At 33.2% G+C, this 16274-nt stretch overlaps 1 protein-coding gene and 1 long non-coding RNA gene across 11 annotated transcripts in view; one reads left to right on the plus strand and one right to left on the minus strand.

Annotated features, from left to right (window-relative positions):
- LINGO2 (leucine rich repeat and Ig domain containing 2) overlaps positions 1-16274 on the minus strand; it is a 1123953-nt gene that overhangs the window by 1060053 nt on the left and 47626 nt on the right. The window lies entirely within an intron of this gene.
- Positions 12190-16274, plus strand: part of LOC140640953 (uncharacterized) — a 42971-nt gene continuing 38886 nt past the window's right edge. Inside the window, exons 1-2 of the long non-coding RNA XR_012037547.1 lie at positions 12190-12452; positions 13153-13180. This is a non-coding gene — a long non-coding RNA (uncharacterized lncRNA). The remainder of the gene's footprint in view (positions 12453-13152; positions 13181-16274) is intronic.

The following is a 16274-nucleotide window of genomic DNA, read 5'->3' on the forward strand; positions in this document are numbered from 1 at the left end:
TTTCATTATATGCATTACTATTGCTGTGTTTAGAGCAAAAATAGACAATAGCTGTCTAATACTTTCTTCATGATTTTTTCCTTTGTCACAATGTTTCATTTAATTTTTTTTGTTTCGAAAGTATTTCCAGATGATTTGAAGTTCTAGCAGCTATTGATCAAATTGAAATAAATCACCCTCAGAATTCTCTACACGTAATTATAACTTCATATTGTGCAAATGTCATCAGTCATGCATTTTTATTGTTCTAGGCACACATTGTAGTGATCCAGGTGTAGAGATGGAAGTCCATCTGGCCAATTTTCTTTTCTATGACTAGAGATGGTTTTTTTCTCTTCCATTTAAATGTGAACAAGAAATATCTTGAGCCAGATCCAAGAACCTATGGTAGCTCTCTAATTTTTCAAATAAAGGCAGAAGAAAATATTGTGTTATTTTCTTTGATGGTCATTTTCTAACAAACTATTTTCATCAATAACATAATTACATGGGACAATAATATGACAAAATTCAAACTATCCTGATTTGCAATATTTATCAAAACTCCTGTAAATGCCATAGTCACAATTATCTGTCTATGCAGTAGAAATAACAAATTTTACTTTAAGCCAATCAATTACTGAATAGAGATATATTTCCATGGCATAGGAATAATTTTCCCTCCTAAAATTTAAATATTTGAAAAAAATTTTCCCAGTCCAACTAGTGGTGAATTACTTTAATACTAAGTTAAAAAAAAAAAAAAGAAACATATGAAAGGATGGCAGTGATGCCCATAACACTGGGGTTATGTTTTATGTTTTCCCTTTCATATGGAATGGAAATCTTCTTGGTGTTAAATCATAAAGAATAATATATTTTAAACATTTCATATTATGGAAAAATCTTTCTACAAATAAACATGCACATACAGAGGTAGAAAAAGTGTATATATGTTATATATACACTTATCTAGGTGTGCGATACCCACACATTGGTACCAAAAGAATACTATACCACTGTATCTAAAAAATGGCCACTAATTTTTTATTATCATTGGTGGAGAAAAAATAAACATAAAAGCAGCACCACTATACCACCTGGACACAAACCAACACAACAGCCAAGACTTGTAATGGTCTTACTATCATCACGAACATTTAGTGTTTTTGCAAGAACATACTAAGCCAAAAAGATACTACACAGCTTTAAAACATCTACTGCTTTAAAAGAAATTCTTAGTAAGAGAGCTAGGGAAAAATATTATCATTCTCATAAATTAGTAAAAATATTCTTATCTCACTAGTATATGTTTCTTTTTTTAAGATTTTATCTTTATAGATTCATGAGAGACACCAAGAAAGTGAGGCAGACAGACACATAGGCAGAGGGAGAAGCAGATTCCCTGCCGGGAGCCCCATGTAGGGCTTGATCCCAGGACCCCAGGATCATGCCCTGAACTGAAGGCAGACATTCAACCACTGAGCCACCCAGGCGTCCCCTAAAATATGTTTCAACTGGTTTCTATAAGGTAGCACTAGGTTGTTGACCTTATAATGAACTGTGAAATTGGGGTAATTTTAAATCAAGACAAAGCTGTCAGAAAACTTGAGACCATCCAGAAATAAGATAACTTTTCAAATACTATCCTCTGTAACTAGAGAAATACACACACACACACACACACACACACACACACACACACACAAAAGCACTCTAAAGCACTATATTGTTTTTTCAAAAGTATAAGGTTAGAAATATGAAGTCCATTCAAAAGATATCAGCCATTTCAAATTTTCAACTACATGCAGACAGTGTTTAAATATTTTTTGAGGGATCAGAATAATTTTAAGAATCTCTAATACCTGAACATTTGCTGTTCTTATGATCTCAATCCAGAAAATGTAACAGAATAGATTAGTTATGAATATTATAAAGCATGTATATATTTAATACACATGGGTATATGTTTCACTGTATCTCTCAAATTGAATGTTTTCTTCAAATCGCATATTTGGTATGGAGTATTTCTTTTAAAAAGAAATTATTTATTATCTTACCAAAAAATAAAACAAATGATCTATTCTATGCTTTTCTTTATCCCCAAGCTTAACTAAGACATAAATTTCACAAAAGTAGAAATACATTTCCTTGTTTTGATTCTCTTTTACCAAGACTTCTAAATAAACTCCATGCAAGATGCATCACAAAAAGCAATGAGCTTTGATAATCTCAGATCTATTTATGTTCACAGACTCCAGAATCAATGTATATACTTCTTTTTAAAAAAAAATCCAACCTTTTGATAGGCAAAGCACAGCCTGATAGAAATCAGTAATTATCTCCCAAATATATCCAAATTATCATAAACACATCTTAGATATTCTGTAACTATTTTGATATATTAGATATTTAGAATCTTAAGACTTCTAGACCATATTTATTTCTATGGGGACAATCTATAAAATTCTTTCAGATATATTGCTTCTCACTTGTTTGTATAACTGAACATATAGTTCTTTTTATTTAAACCACCACAAATTAAAACCATCTGCAAACTAAATGAACATGCAGCAGATTCTAGGAAACAAAATAAGGTATTTAATAAAGCTAATTATTTCTATAATTCCTTAGTGATTGGCTAGTCTCCAAAAACCATTTCCAAATATTCCATATAGTGATTTCAGAATTATATTAAAAATACACTTCTTTAACCTGATGATATTTCTGGGTAGTAGACAATTTTTTAACAATGATTTTTTAAATGGCATTCATTTTACAAAGCTATGATGATCTAAAACAATGTCTAATGACAATAATGCTGATGATAGTCATGATGAAAATTATACATTCTACTGTAAATTCTTTCTTTTAAACTGCATAGTATTTTAATTCTAAATTTATTTGGGTGGGATGCCTGGGTGGCTCAGCGGTTGGGCACCTGCCTTCAGCTCGGGTCTTGATCCCAGGATCTGGGATTGAGTCCCACAATGGGCTCCCTGTGGGGAGCTGGCTTCTCCCTCTGCCTGTGTCTCTGCCTCTCTCTCAGTCTGTCTCTAATGAATAAATATATAAATCTTAAAAATATAAATTTGGGTATAATTTTAATTACTGCTGTTCATTTCCCTAATATTTTACATACACTTAGTTAATCCGTCCTGTAGCACATGAGCTACATTTCACTGAGAAGGCAGTCACCATGTTTTAAGGATCTACTTTTGCCAAAGAACTTCTCATACATATCAGTGTTCAATTTTACAGTTCCACAGAAAGAGATGAGGAGAGAGCCTGAGAGGCTAAGTAACTCTTCCAGTTTTACAGACTTAAGTAATGACAGAGCTGGGATTAAACTTATGGTCCCTATAATTCTGCTGGTCCCAGTATAAACTGGCCATTTTATAGTGTCACCTCCTACAATTCCAAACACCACTGTATTTCTGCTGTATTTTCTGTTTTAAGCAATCATTTTACAGAAAACATTTTCTTTCCCTTTTAATTTGTACTGTTCTCTATACTTCTATACCTACATAAAGTGATGAAACAACATGAAAGCATATACAATCACAGAAAACATAAATGAATACGTACTCTTTCTATTGGTTTATCCTGATTGGTCAAAGCCTATTGTTTCTTTAGTATCAATTGTAATGTTCAGAGGAATGGATACAATTTCTCTACAAATGTGGATGATCACTATGGGATTTTGTTCTACAAGAATAACAAAAGAAAATATCCATGTGCCAAAAAATAAATAAATAGATAAACTGTAGGGCCAGTTGTTTTTCAAACGTTTAAAGCTTTATGATATTGTATCTGAGTAAGGGAGAGTGTTTTATCTATGCAGTTATTTCTACCTCATCTACTAAAAGAGAATTTCTAAAAGTTGAATGTCTTTATTGATTGTCACAGAAGAGGGTCTTTGAGGTGACAGATGTTAATTCCTAAATATCTCTAGATAAAATTCTCAGGGACTTAATGGTGTCATTAAAGCTTCCTAATCCATTAAATAGAGTTAAACTGTAGCAGTACAAGCACAACAAGAGTAAAAATATCAGAGTGACAATTCTGAACCACAGAAAAATTTGAGTCTATTTTATTGTTTTATACTTTCTAACTATATTTTGGCTTAATAGCTCATTTCATTTTTAATTCCTCATGCCAAAAGTGGTTAAAAGGAGAGACATAGAAAGATACACACACCACACAGAGAGAGAGAGAAATGTGTATCAGTTGCTCAATTTTGAATTTGCCCAAATCTATTTTGGTAAAAACAGACATAGCATCATAACCAAGGTCATCTTTCAAAAATTCTGCAAAAAAATTGCAGACAACTTTTTTATAGAGGGCCTATCTAACAATGCCTGTCAATGGTGAACCTCCAGCAGGGATGGGAGTATATAAAACAGAAGACAAATTTTCTTACAAAAAGTGATGCTAGGATGTTAAATTAGCAGAATATACTATACAGTATAATTCACATTAAGTAGTACATAAACAATTTCAATTAGAAATGTCAAATTGTCTTTTCTGCAAACATTATCATCTGTTGCTTCTCCTGAATGGCAATGGGAAACTTGGGGGCCATCTGCTGCCATTCTCAAGATTCCAATGTATGGCTGATACTATGAAGTACAAGAATTTTTCCAGCCTTGTCACTCTACTTTTTACCGTCAAGGGCCTTCTGGTCGTGGAGCAAACTGGGCCCCTTTGTAACCAACTCCACTGGAGGTTCAAATAGCAATAGATTTGCAGAATCCCTGGCCACTAGGGCTCCTGTATCTTTTGATTGAAGTCACTATCATTTTTCCTTTATTTTTCCTTATCTCAACCAGAGTAGTAACATCTCTTCTTGATGTTCTTCCAACAACCTCTTTGCTCATTTAATTATCTTTATAGCACATACTTATTATATTAGTCTCCTAACTCAGAAATATTCTTATAAAATTAAAATATTCACTTTTGAATCCATATTTCACAGAACTATTTGATTAAAAATCTTAATTTTTATGTAGGTTAGACATCACTGCATTTTTAATCCAATTAACTAATCATAATTAGGTCAAATATATTTTTTAGGTCAAATATTTTATAGATATTTTAAAATCTTCATTTTTAAGTACATTAGATTCCTTACAAATTGAATATTATTCATACAATTAATCATAATTTATGATCAGTCAAATGTTAATTAACGGGAGGAACTGGTATTCATCCCCAGATGTATTGTTGAGTGTCAGCCTGTTTCATGGACCTAGGTTATACTCAGAGAATAGTGCAAAGGTCTGGGATAAACTAGGACACACCTATCATCAGTTATCAACTAATTAGGTAAAGTCCAAGATCAAATTCCTATGACTTGAAAGCAGTGTCCTCACAGGAAGTGGGACAGAAAAATTCTTCAGTATCCAATCTCTTAGAATTTGAAATCCAAGGAATACTAATTCATTTTTCCCACTTTATAAAGTTTTATATCAGAATTGGTAAGCAGGCAATCTTACAGTTCTATCTTTATTCAAAAAATGCACAACCTGGGAAGATATATAGGTTTATAACCGCAAAAAAAGTCAAAGCAACTGTCAATGAACAACAGGAATAGGCCATTAAGCTTGGACTCCATATTTTTGCTAATATCCCAAAATTTAAATCAAAAGCCTTTAAAACTTAAAGCACAGAGTCTGAAAGATAAACTAGTGATAAAATATAAGTACTATCCTCATCAATCTCGTGTGAAATAAGGTAAGCATCTCTTATTAGCTTAAAGTGAACTATTAAAACACTAGTTGCAGAGTATTTTCTCTGAATTTCTATTTAATATATGAAAATGGGAATTAAAAATATTATCTACTTCACTGGTAAAGATTAAGTGGTATAATGCATGTAAAAATACATAGCAAAAGGACTCAAGCTATTTTACTTTTTCTTTTTTGTAGCAAGAGATAGTGTATGTGGAGTAGAGGGAGAGAGAGAATCTCAAGCAGGCTCCACGCCTAGTGCAGAGCCCAACGTGGAGCTTGGTCCCACGACCCTGAGATTATGACGTGAGCTGAAATCAAGAGTTGCACACTTCACCAACTGAGTTACCTAAGCACCCAAAGACTCAAAAATTTTTGACACTAATAGCTACTTAATAAATATGCCCTGTTAAAAATAATTAAGAAACTAATAAATAACATAGTTTGTAGTACTTAGAAAAGCACAAAGAAATACAGTGTCGTCCATGCCTGTACATGGTCTTGCTAATTTTATCTCATCATTATATTTCCTTTCATTTAATTTTATTTTACTTCATATTCTTTATTCCTTAAGTATTTTACATATGTTTTAAGAATAGAAGGTTGCTTGCTCATTTACGTAGGCCATTTATATGAGTAAGCAGAATTTTTTGCCAAGCTTTCATTAAAGCTAACATAATTCATTCCAATCAATTTCTTCATTTTTATTTCCAATGTTAATGATTCAATTTGCATTCTTTGCTGAGCCTTATAATTTTGGCAGCATCTACGTGGTGGACAACAAGACTGCCATATAATTTAATATCTATGAAGAAGAGCTTTTTATTGTTTATTTTTAGCAGTATGTGCCCTTGTAAATGAGTCAGGTTTAAACAAAAAAGAGATGTCATTTTGTCTATATATTATTTCAAATAAAAGCTTAGGCTTAACAACATCATCTAATAACACTACAGAGTATTGTTTTAATCCAAGTAGCATATATATCCAAGGAAATTTATTTTTCTTACAAGCCAAACATACCTTTTCACTCTTGAAGAGGGTGAAACAAATAGGTAACAACAAAATCAGCCCTTACTTCATATACTCAAGTTTCTTTATTCATGCAAAAGATCATAAAATAACCCTACTATAAATAGAATGTGATCTAAACCAATGCCCAAGTAATTCCTGGGTCTTTATAAACCTGAACAAATGACAAAGGGATCAAGGCACAGAACATCTGCCTCATCCTTGACATCCATGTGATGACCCAGATAGATATTCTCTCTACTCAAATGGACACAGACACACTTTTATTCAACCACTGATGGGGATATCTAGACGCATGAAAAACAAGAGAGTCACTGTGATTTAATTTAAGCATCCTATGAATTTTACAGTACTCTTCAAATGAAATTGTTTTGGCTAAATGGCATTTATTGAACAATTAAAAATCAACTTTAAAAAACTGCTTTAAGCTCTCACGTGGGCTCCGAACACTATTGAATAGGAATTGGTAAAAGCAACATATTTCCAATAAAGAGAAAAGCTCTATACTAAAAATAGTCTACCATGAAATAAATCTAGATTTAATTCCTGAATTAAATTCAGATTTTCCAACGGAGAATTCCTCTAAAACTTTATTAAATATCTCAACTTACTGAAAAATGCAATCAGCTTTATTACTAATTATTATTATGAATTATTTTACAGGGAAAATAAATGCACATATATTTTGTCCTGTGGAATCTATGTACCACAGCTTTATCTTCCTTCAACTTTCAGACTAGAACAGGAAGCTACAGTTATCACACCACCAACAGAAAAGATTTATTCATAAGAAAAAGGAGAAAAGGAGAAAGCCGATATGCCGAGGTAGAAAGAGAGAGAAGTATCAAAGTCACTATCTCCTCTAATACAAAAATCCATCTCTGCAGAGTTAACATCTCAGACTCTGGAGTCTCCTTGGCTGGCCAATATACCCTGTTCCATTTCTGATTTTCCAGTGACGTCAATCTCCTCAAATCTAATTCCCAGCAACAGTAATAATGTCATGTACTTTGGAAAGGCTTAGATGAGACTATACACAAAAAGCACTTGTGATAAGGCTTTATATGCAATGCTTTCCTCTTATGATTATCATTGTTAGTATTATTTTTCCATAAGGAAGAATAATGAATAATTTGCTAACTTTCTGTTCTCAAAGAAAAAAGAAATATTACCCTTTAGCTTCTCACATCACTCTTTCTACAATTGTGGTATAAATTACTATGTATTTAGTTATTCCTTGATGCTGGGAAGATCTTTTCCTTTTATAAATGTCAAATCTCAGGATATATTTAACAATAAAAAAATAATTTTTAAAAAGGTGCTGCATTAAAAAAAAAATAAAAAGGTGCTGCATTCATCACTTACAGATGAGATATAGATATTAATTTTCTAAACTTTTAGAAAAAATGTACTGTCTTCCTCCTACATAATATGTTAATGATCATGAATATTGTAGTTCACTGACTACAATTCTTCTCTTCCATAGTCTCCAAGAATCAGAGTTTAGTATAAAGAAATACATGACCTAGATATTTCTTATTACTGTGTAAAATATTGTGAGGTTTTTTTTTTTAAGATTCCATTTATTCATCTGACAGAGAGAGAGAGAGCGTGCACAGCATGCACACGCAGGGGGAGTATGAGGCAGAGGGAGAGAGAGAGAAGCAGGATCCCCACCGAGCAGGAAGCCTGATGTGGGATGTGGGGCTCTATTCCAGCATCATGTCCTGAACCAAAGGCAGCTGCTTAACCAACTGAGCCACCCAGGCGCCCCTACTGTGAGCTTTTTTTTTGTAACTTAAAATGAAAGAGAAAAAAAAATCACAAAATGAAAATTAATACTCTTTAAAATGTACATACATGATTATTATTTTATTTGAATAATCTACTGTAAAAAATAACACCCAGAATAATATTTAGTATATAATTAGCCTTTATAAGATTTTGAACTTTTAAAACTGAAACAATGCAATGCATTGTTAGTGTCAAATAAAGCTGTAGCTGTTCTTGAAAAAAAGGGCAGTTTATTCCAGAGTAAATAGCTTATACTGCCATCTCAAGGAAGCTAAGAGCATAGAAAAAATCATCTCCATTAGTCAAAACAAACACACACCCAAAACAAAACAAAAAACTTCCATCATGGAGGTGTTACAGTAGAATGAAAGAGGTAAAAACAATTGTGATTGTAAACTAAGAATTTAGAAGCTTTCTTACCACAATATTCCAGTAGAAGTGATAGTGACAAAAATCACACAGGGAATTCTAAAATAGCCCTCAAAATTAAAGCTTTGCCCTCTTCTCATCTAATGCTACTACACATTGCTGTTGGTAAATACATACTGCAGGAATATAGAATAAAAAGAAGCAACTACAACAAAATATCAGTGTGTACTCTTCACTATGGCAGGTTAATTGCAAAACTACAACAGAGCCCTTAAGATGTAACTCAAAGCCCATGGAGAATTTGTAAGGAAAAAAAAAAAAAAGCCCCATTAGACTTTTCACAATACACTGAGCAATTGAAAACGTATTTGGCTTTTATGTGCATCACTAAGAACTGACAGGTTATAAAGTAGTATAGTTTCAACAATATTGGGATTTTAGTTACCTCTAAATTCATATTATAGCAGTCAATCAATTGTTGGCTTTAGGCAAGAAAAGAAGATAAAACAAACGGTTTTCATTTACAACTGGGTTTCTTACCTATTCCTAGACATGAAATCGTAGATAAATGTACTCTGGTACATGATTACATCTCATTTATGTATATAGATGGGAGTATCAATAAATAAAACTAAAATTCTAGCACAGTTTGCATGTCATTAAATTTCTTCTGATAACTTCTAAGATTGAAGGACATGAAAAAGTTATTTGTGTCTTTGGGAAGTAACATTTCATTACCAAAGGAACACTTCATAAAATGCTAGCCTTCTTAGATAAGTCTTTGAACATCAATTTCACATGATACTTCTACTACAACAGGAAACTCACTCAGCCACATTTTTATGGTAAGCTATTACCTGGGAATAAACTGAGCATATTCCCTCTTTCAGGAAACCAAGGCATATCATATCACTTAATGTACCTTAGATCTAAATATTAAGCCCAACACCATTTTTTTTTTTTTTGCTTTTAAGCCCAACCAAATTTTTATGAATTTCCTAGAATATATGCTTTACCTTGGGACAGAACAAAGACAAAATTAAAAAAATAAAAATAATAAGAAAAACAAGTTTTACTAGTAAAACAATATATTTAGGCATGTCCACTAGTTAGTTCAGACTCCATAAAATGACAGATAAAGAACTAAATTGCAGATACTCTCAACATCCCTACATATATAAAAGTTTTTTTTTTAAATAAAGCTATCCCACTCAAGAAATACTCAGTTTTAAAATTCAGCAGAATGTCATTGAGCATATGAGATTTGCCAAACATGAAACTAAATGAGAAAGAGTCCCTTTCCAGACTAGAACAGGAAGTGAGAGACTCATAAATAGTTATTGTACAATGTGATATTTACAATTATGTGAGTATTGTGTTTTATACATACCGAAATACTGTTCAAACTCACTTGTTAACACAATGAATCCTGATAGAGAATGCCAAGAACTAGAGGTGAACATGAATCATTCTGAAAACATATGAGTAATACCTACTTTAAGTTCATTTTAATATTTGGAGAGTCAAAGACTAACTGAAAATAAAAATAGATTGTGGTATATAAAACACAACTGCCACTATGTCTAAAAACAGCAAGGTATTAATTAGGGGGGAAATTAATATAAAATAATGTCACACTAAAGAAATTCAATCTTGCATTAAAAGATCTAAGTAGACAAGCATTTCTCATTTAAACCTAACCATAACTTCATATTCCCTCATTTATTTTGTTCTTCTGATATCAAGAAGGATAGTAAAGTGTCTTGGTTCCCTGAAAGCAATAATATCTGGCTTGTGCAACACATTAATTCCACACATTTTCCACTTAAATTCATATATAAGTTCAAATTTTGGGTGTGGGGCAATATTTTATTTGGTTTTTATTTGTTTTCTTATATTGTATAATGAAAAATTCAGGGTTTTCATAAGAGAATTTTGAGAAGCGCCTGGGTGGCACAGTCAACTCTTGGTTTCAGCTCAGTCATAACCTCATGGTTGGTCATGAGATCAAGCCCTGATTGGGGCTCCTCGCTCAGCTCAGAATCTGCTTCAGATTGTCTTTTCCTATGTCCCTCTCCCTGCTCACACACACTACACTTTCTCTCTCAAATAAATAAATAAAATCTTTAAAATAAAAGAGAATTTTGACTTTCTCATGCATCACTAATACATACTTGTCCCTCTGCAACAATATATTTTACCTTCTAGAAGATACAAACACAGAAAAAGAATGTACTAATATATATTTATATACCCTATTTGTTATATGACTCAGAAGTAACTTTCTAGATTCATCTGTATGGACAATTTTCTCTTTGAAAAAGAAAATGTTTGTAGAATTACTCCTAATTCTTTGGAGTTATTCTTTATTGACTCTATTAATCAGTGATGTACATTCTATTAATAACTAAATGAACACCTGCAAATGAAGAAGAATTCGGATAGCACTTTAGCAGACTGGAGGAAGCATCTGAGTGGAATATAAACTAATCTTCTATCAAGCCTACTGTCTCCAAAGCATCTCAGAAACATACTCTTGGGACTCATCTCTACTGAGGAAGAGAAAAGAACTATTTGCCATTGGGTTATACTACAACCATGAGGTCCTACTAAACCATCACTCTCATCTCTCCCCTACTCAGTCTTAATTTTAGTACCCAAGTATGTGTGTGTATGTATGTGAGAGAGAGAATGGGAGATAGAGAGAAAAACAGGGACAAAATACAGAGACGCAGAGACAGAATATCCTAGATCTGTATCCATCTGAATTCTGAGAGATTCCATTTGAATATGAAAGGGAAGCTTTCACAGATCCACCCAGCTGCAATGCTCAACCCCTGATCCTTCCCTCACTAGCGTCTCAGAGCTCAGGTTAGAGGACTTGTCTCACTGGGAGCTATAGTCCTCTTTTGGAAAACTTCCTTAAGTGACCCCAAATGCCCTTGTACTCTACTCCAAATCTCAGGGCTAGTGTTACACGCTGAAGATGGAGTTATTGAGCTATGCACAAAAGACTGAATCAGTTCTAAGGCACCAGGAATAGGAAGAAGAAAGTAAGGGTTAGTAGCAGCATATTTTAGCAAGCTCTCTAATTTCCTCTTCCAATAACTCTGCAATTCCTCATGGCTACATGTGTACTGAGCTCAACTTCTAAAATGGGTACGCTGGGCAGATCCTTCTCATGCACCCTCATCCTATCTTGTCCTGGTCCTCAAGTTTGGCTGTGAATTACACAGCAAGCTAAGATGACACATAATCAACTGTGATCAAATAAAGCTGTGGATTTAGAAGGTAACGAAGTTCCTAAGATAATGTCATCCTCCTGGAGGAATTAACTCATGGTGAAAATTCAGTTGTGGTTCACAGGCTGCTGTGATTAATTCAGATCAAGTAACATCTGAAGAGTACTTTGCAAATCACAAAATTCTTTCTCCTGAGTAACCTCAGAATTTTCACAACCACCTAACATACAAAGAGTCCTACAAGCCCTCTTTCAAGGAAAGAATTTCACTCAAAATATTTAAGGATTTGTCCAAAATTCTAAAGAAGGTAAATAAAATAGTCTTAAACCTAGATGCATGGCTTTCAAACTTTACAGTATATCTGAATCATCTAAAGAGATTATTGAAACAAAGTGCTGTGTTCTACATCCTTTCTGCTTCCATAGCTCTGAGGTAGGGATAAAGAATGTGCATTACTTCCAGGACCACTGACCTAAATTTTCTAACACCAGACCCAAGGTTATTTTCCACTGAAGCAATGAAACATTTTGGTTACAAAAGTTGTTTCCGAAGCCTCAACTCTGAAGTGGTTCTACACTTTACTAGCTATAGCAAATTATGTAACATTTCTATTTTCTCTTGGATTACTGATCATAAGAGGAGGAATAATACCATTTTCAGAATGTTGGTGAAAATTATTCGAGATAATATATTTAAAGTGGCCTAGAATTAATAAGTGTTGATTAAATATTACCTATTTTTCTCATAGTATTATGGGGTTTGTTACTTGTGAATAGACTTTAGAAAATTGCTTATCCTACTAAAGTTCCTCCAAATTAGACCAAAAATGATAAACATTTGATTATAAATCAGAGAGAAATTTACTAGTGCAGAGTAATTATCATAAAACTACATACAGATTTGATTTTTAAATGCAAATCCATGCATGATAAACACATGTATATTTGATATTTTTCCTAAAGAATGAGATAATTTGACAAATAAACAAGTGTGCTTTGTGTCTTTAGCTCATAGAACAGATTCACCAAAAACAAGGTAAGCTTATATTAACTTCTACTTATTAATTTTAACTGTGTAAACCAACTATATCTGGATCAACTATACCCTGTGAATGTCTCAAAATTTTAATACAGAGATATAAATGTGTTGGAATTCTTTTTTAAAACACTTATTCTCAGACTTTACTGTGTTATCAGAATCACCTAGAGTTTTGATAGATTGCTAGGCTGCCTCTCAAGAGTTTCTAATTCAGTAGGTCTGACATGGAGCCAAGAATGGACATTGTCAACAATTTCCTGGGTGGTCCAAAATAATACAATGAAACTACCTGCCTTATAGTGAAGGACTAATCACAGAAACAAAGAGCACCCAAAGAAAAGGGCCTTCATGTAACAGGCCACCAGATATAAACAATAAAAACTCCAATGATTTATTTTCATGAATCTATGGCCTGTTATTGGTCTTGAACCACAATACAAATCTCATTATAGTCCATTTGCTAAGGATGGAAATATTACATTATTATTGAGAAGTGATTTAAATAGTGTAAAAATGCCATATAATGTACAGGATACAAATAGATGAATTCATATAGAAATCCTTTGTGATTATTATAAACAGAAAACTATTATAAAAGTGAGCTGCCGGGCAGCCCCAGTGGCTCAGCGGCTTAGCACCGCCTTCAGCCTAGGGTGGGATCCTAGAGACCCGGAATCGAGTCCCATGTCACGCTCCCTGCATGGAGCCTGCTTCTCCCTCTGCCTCTCTCTCTCTCTCTATGTCTCTCATGAATAAATAAATAAAATCTTTAAAAAAAAGTGAGTTACCAAAGAAGCCTTCTTATAAATTAATCTTTGAATAGACTGCTGTTTGTAGTTAACATTTGAAAATAAAAATTGATAATCTCTAATAAGTTGTAACCTTCAGAGAAGGTTATAAACAACACTGAGTCAAGCACATGGAAAGAGGTCAATATATGCTTGTTGAATGAATAATAATGAAAGGCACAATAAATGAATAAATATAAATTTATGAATGAATGGATACAAAAGGCACTATTCAACAGAATATCTGAATACTAAATATTATTCCAAAAGTGGATGGTGTGAAAAATAAAACAGGTTGGTATATAACATGAATCAAACAAAACACTATTCATTATTTGAATCAACAATTACTGGGAGAAAATTAACATAAAAATATAACAAGAAGTGTGTTCAAATTTAATACAAAATAGAATTAAATACAGAATTATTAAATATCTGTAGGGAAAAAATAATCTACTGAAAACCAGCAGTAAACAAGGTATCCCAAAGAACATTCCTCAAGGATTTTTTCATTATATTTTGGCTTCAGTAGCACTGCTTTAAAAGGCAATGTCTGGGGCAGCCCAGGTGGCTCAGCGGTTTAGCACCGCCTTCAGCCCGGGGTGTGATCCTGAAGACCTGGAATTGAGTCCCATGTCAGGCTCCCTGCATGGAGCCTGCTTCTCCCTCTGCCTGTGTCTCTGCCTCTCTCTCTCTCTCTCTCTCTCTCTCTCTCCCTCTCTTTCTGTCTCTCATGAACAAATAAATAAAATATTTAAAAAATAAGTAAAAGGCAATGTCTGGCTTCACTAGTCTGATAAGTTTCAGAATCTTATAGATTCCATAAAGAAGAGAAAGAAAAGCATAAGAGAGAAGCGTAAGAGAGAATATTGAATATTACATATTACCTAGATTTTAGTTCCCACTCAGTACAAAAAAAAAAAAAAAAGAACTTGTGATTGCATTAATCATTTTTTAAGCTTTGCTTTAAAAATTTAGGGTATCTTGAAGTCATGAGTATTAAAAACACATCTAAGTAAAATAATAGTATTAAAAACACTAAGCAAAATAGTCATCATACCAAAATATCATCTTCAGTAGAAAAAAGATGGATCACATTTAGATTCTGACATTAAATAATTGTATTCTTCTAATATACATGCAGTCATGGAAGTACAGAAAAAATAAGTAAAAAATAGGGCTTAGAGTCTAATATTACACAGTAAAGATGCTTATGACTTATTCTCATGATTTTTCCTTTTCCTAGAAAGGGTCCTTTCTAAGTATAAGAAAAGCTGTAAGAAAATCTTGGCATGAGAAGAGCAAATATTCATTCATATATCCAACCAATAGATTTACACTCTGGCTTACAAAATATAAGAAGAGGTGCTAAGTTCTAAGGCTATGAAAGCTCCAATTCAGAAGAGAATTATGTAATTATGTAAATGTACAGAAAATGATTCAGGATACAAGAGCAACAACAAGCCCATTTCTAAGAGTGTTTTGGAAAGCTAAAAAGAATAGGTTTCTGCATGATGACAAATCAATAGTCGTATGGTAAATTAGTTTTCAAAGGTGAACATAACAATTGTTATTGCCTGTCCTACATGCTCTTCCAGAACATTGTTATTCCCCATCAAGTAACGGAGTCTAAGTCCTCTCCCCTTGAACTTGGGTGGGCCCTCGAGATTGCCCTGGCCAATGAAGTACAGATTATAAGGGATGCTTTATGACTTCCAAAGTTAGGCATAAAAAACACTGTGCACTTATATTTAATTTTCTTAAGATGTTTTGGAAGTTAACTACCATGAAAAACCTAATGAGTGGCCAGTGAGGAGGTTTAGATGGAAAGAAAGCAAGGCCACTGACCCACAGCTGCAACTGAGCTTCCAGCTGACAATCTGCCCCATATGCCATCATGTGAATGAGTGATCTTAAAAGTGAACGTCCACTTCCCAACTGAAACTGCCCCAGCTGAGGCAAGCTATTCCTACAAGTCCAAACCAAATAGAAGATTTATGCGCAACACAAGTAATTGTTTTTTTTAAGTTACTAAGTAGGGATGGTTTCTGATGCAGCCATAGATAAATGACATAAATCACCTATCAATATTTTGCACTACAGCCATGAAATAAAATGAGAACACAACAATATAAAAATGAGCTGGTGTTTGTTTTCAAATAGGCATTCTATAACTCAAATGATACAATGTTATCAATATATTAGTCATAAAGCAGAGACTATCAGTATCTAAATGACCTAAAGTTGGGTTAGATAGTTTGAAATAATAATAAGGAATATATAATTAAGCAGAGCACACTGAA

The sequence above is a fragment of the Canis lupus genome, chromosome 10 (genome assembly GCF_048164855.1).
Source record: "Canis lupus baileyi chromosome 10, mCanLup2.hap1, whole genome shotgun sequence".
NCBI lineage: Eukaryota > Metazoa > Chordata > Mammalia > Carnivora > Canidae > Canis > Canis lupus.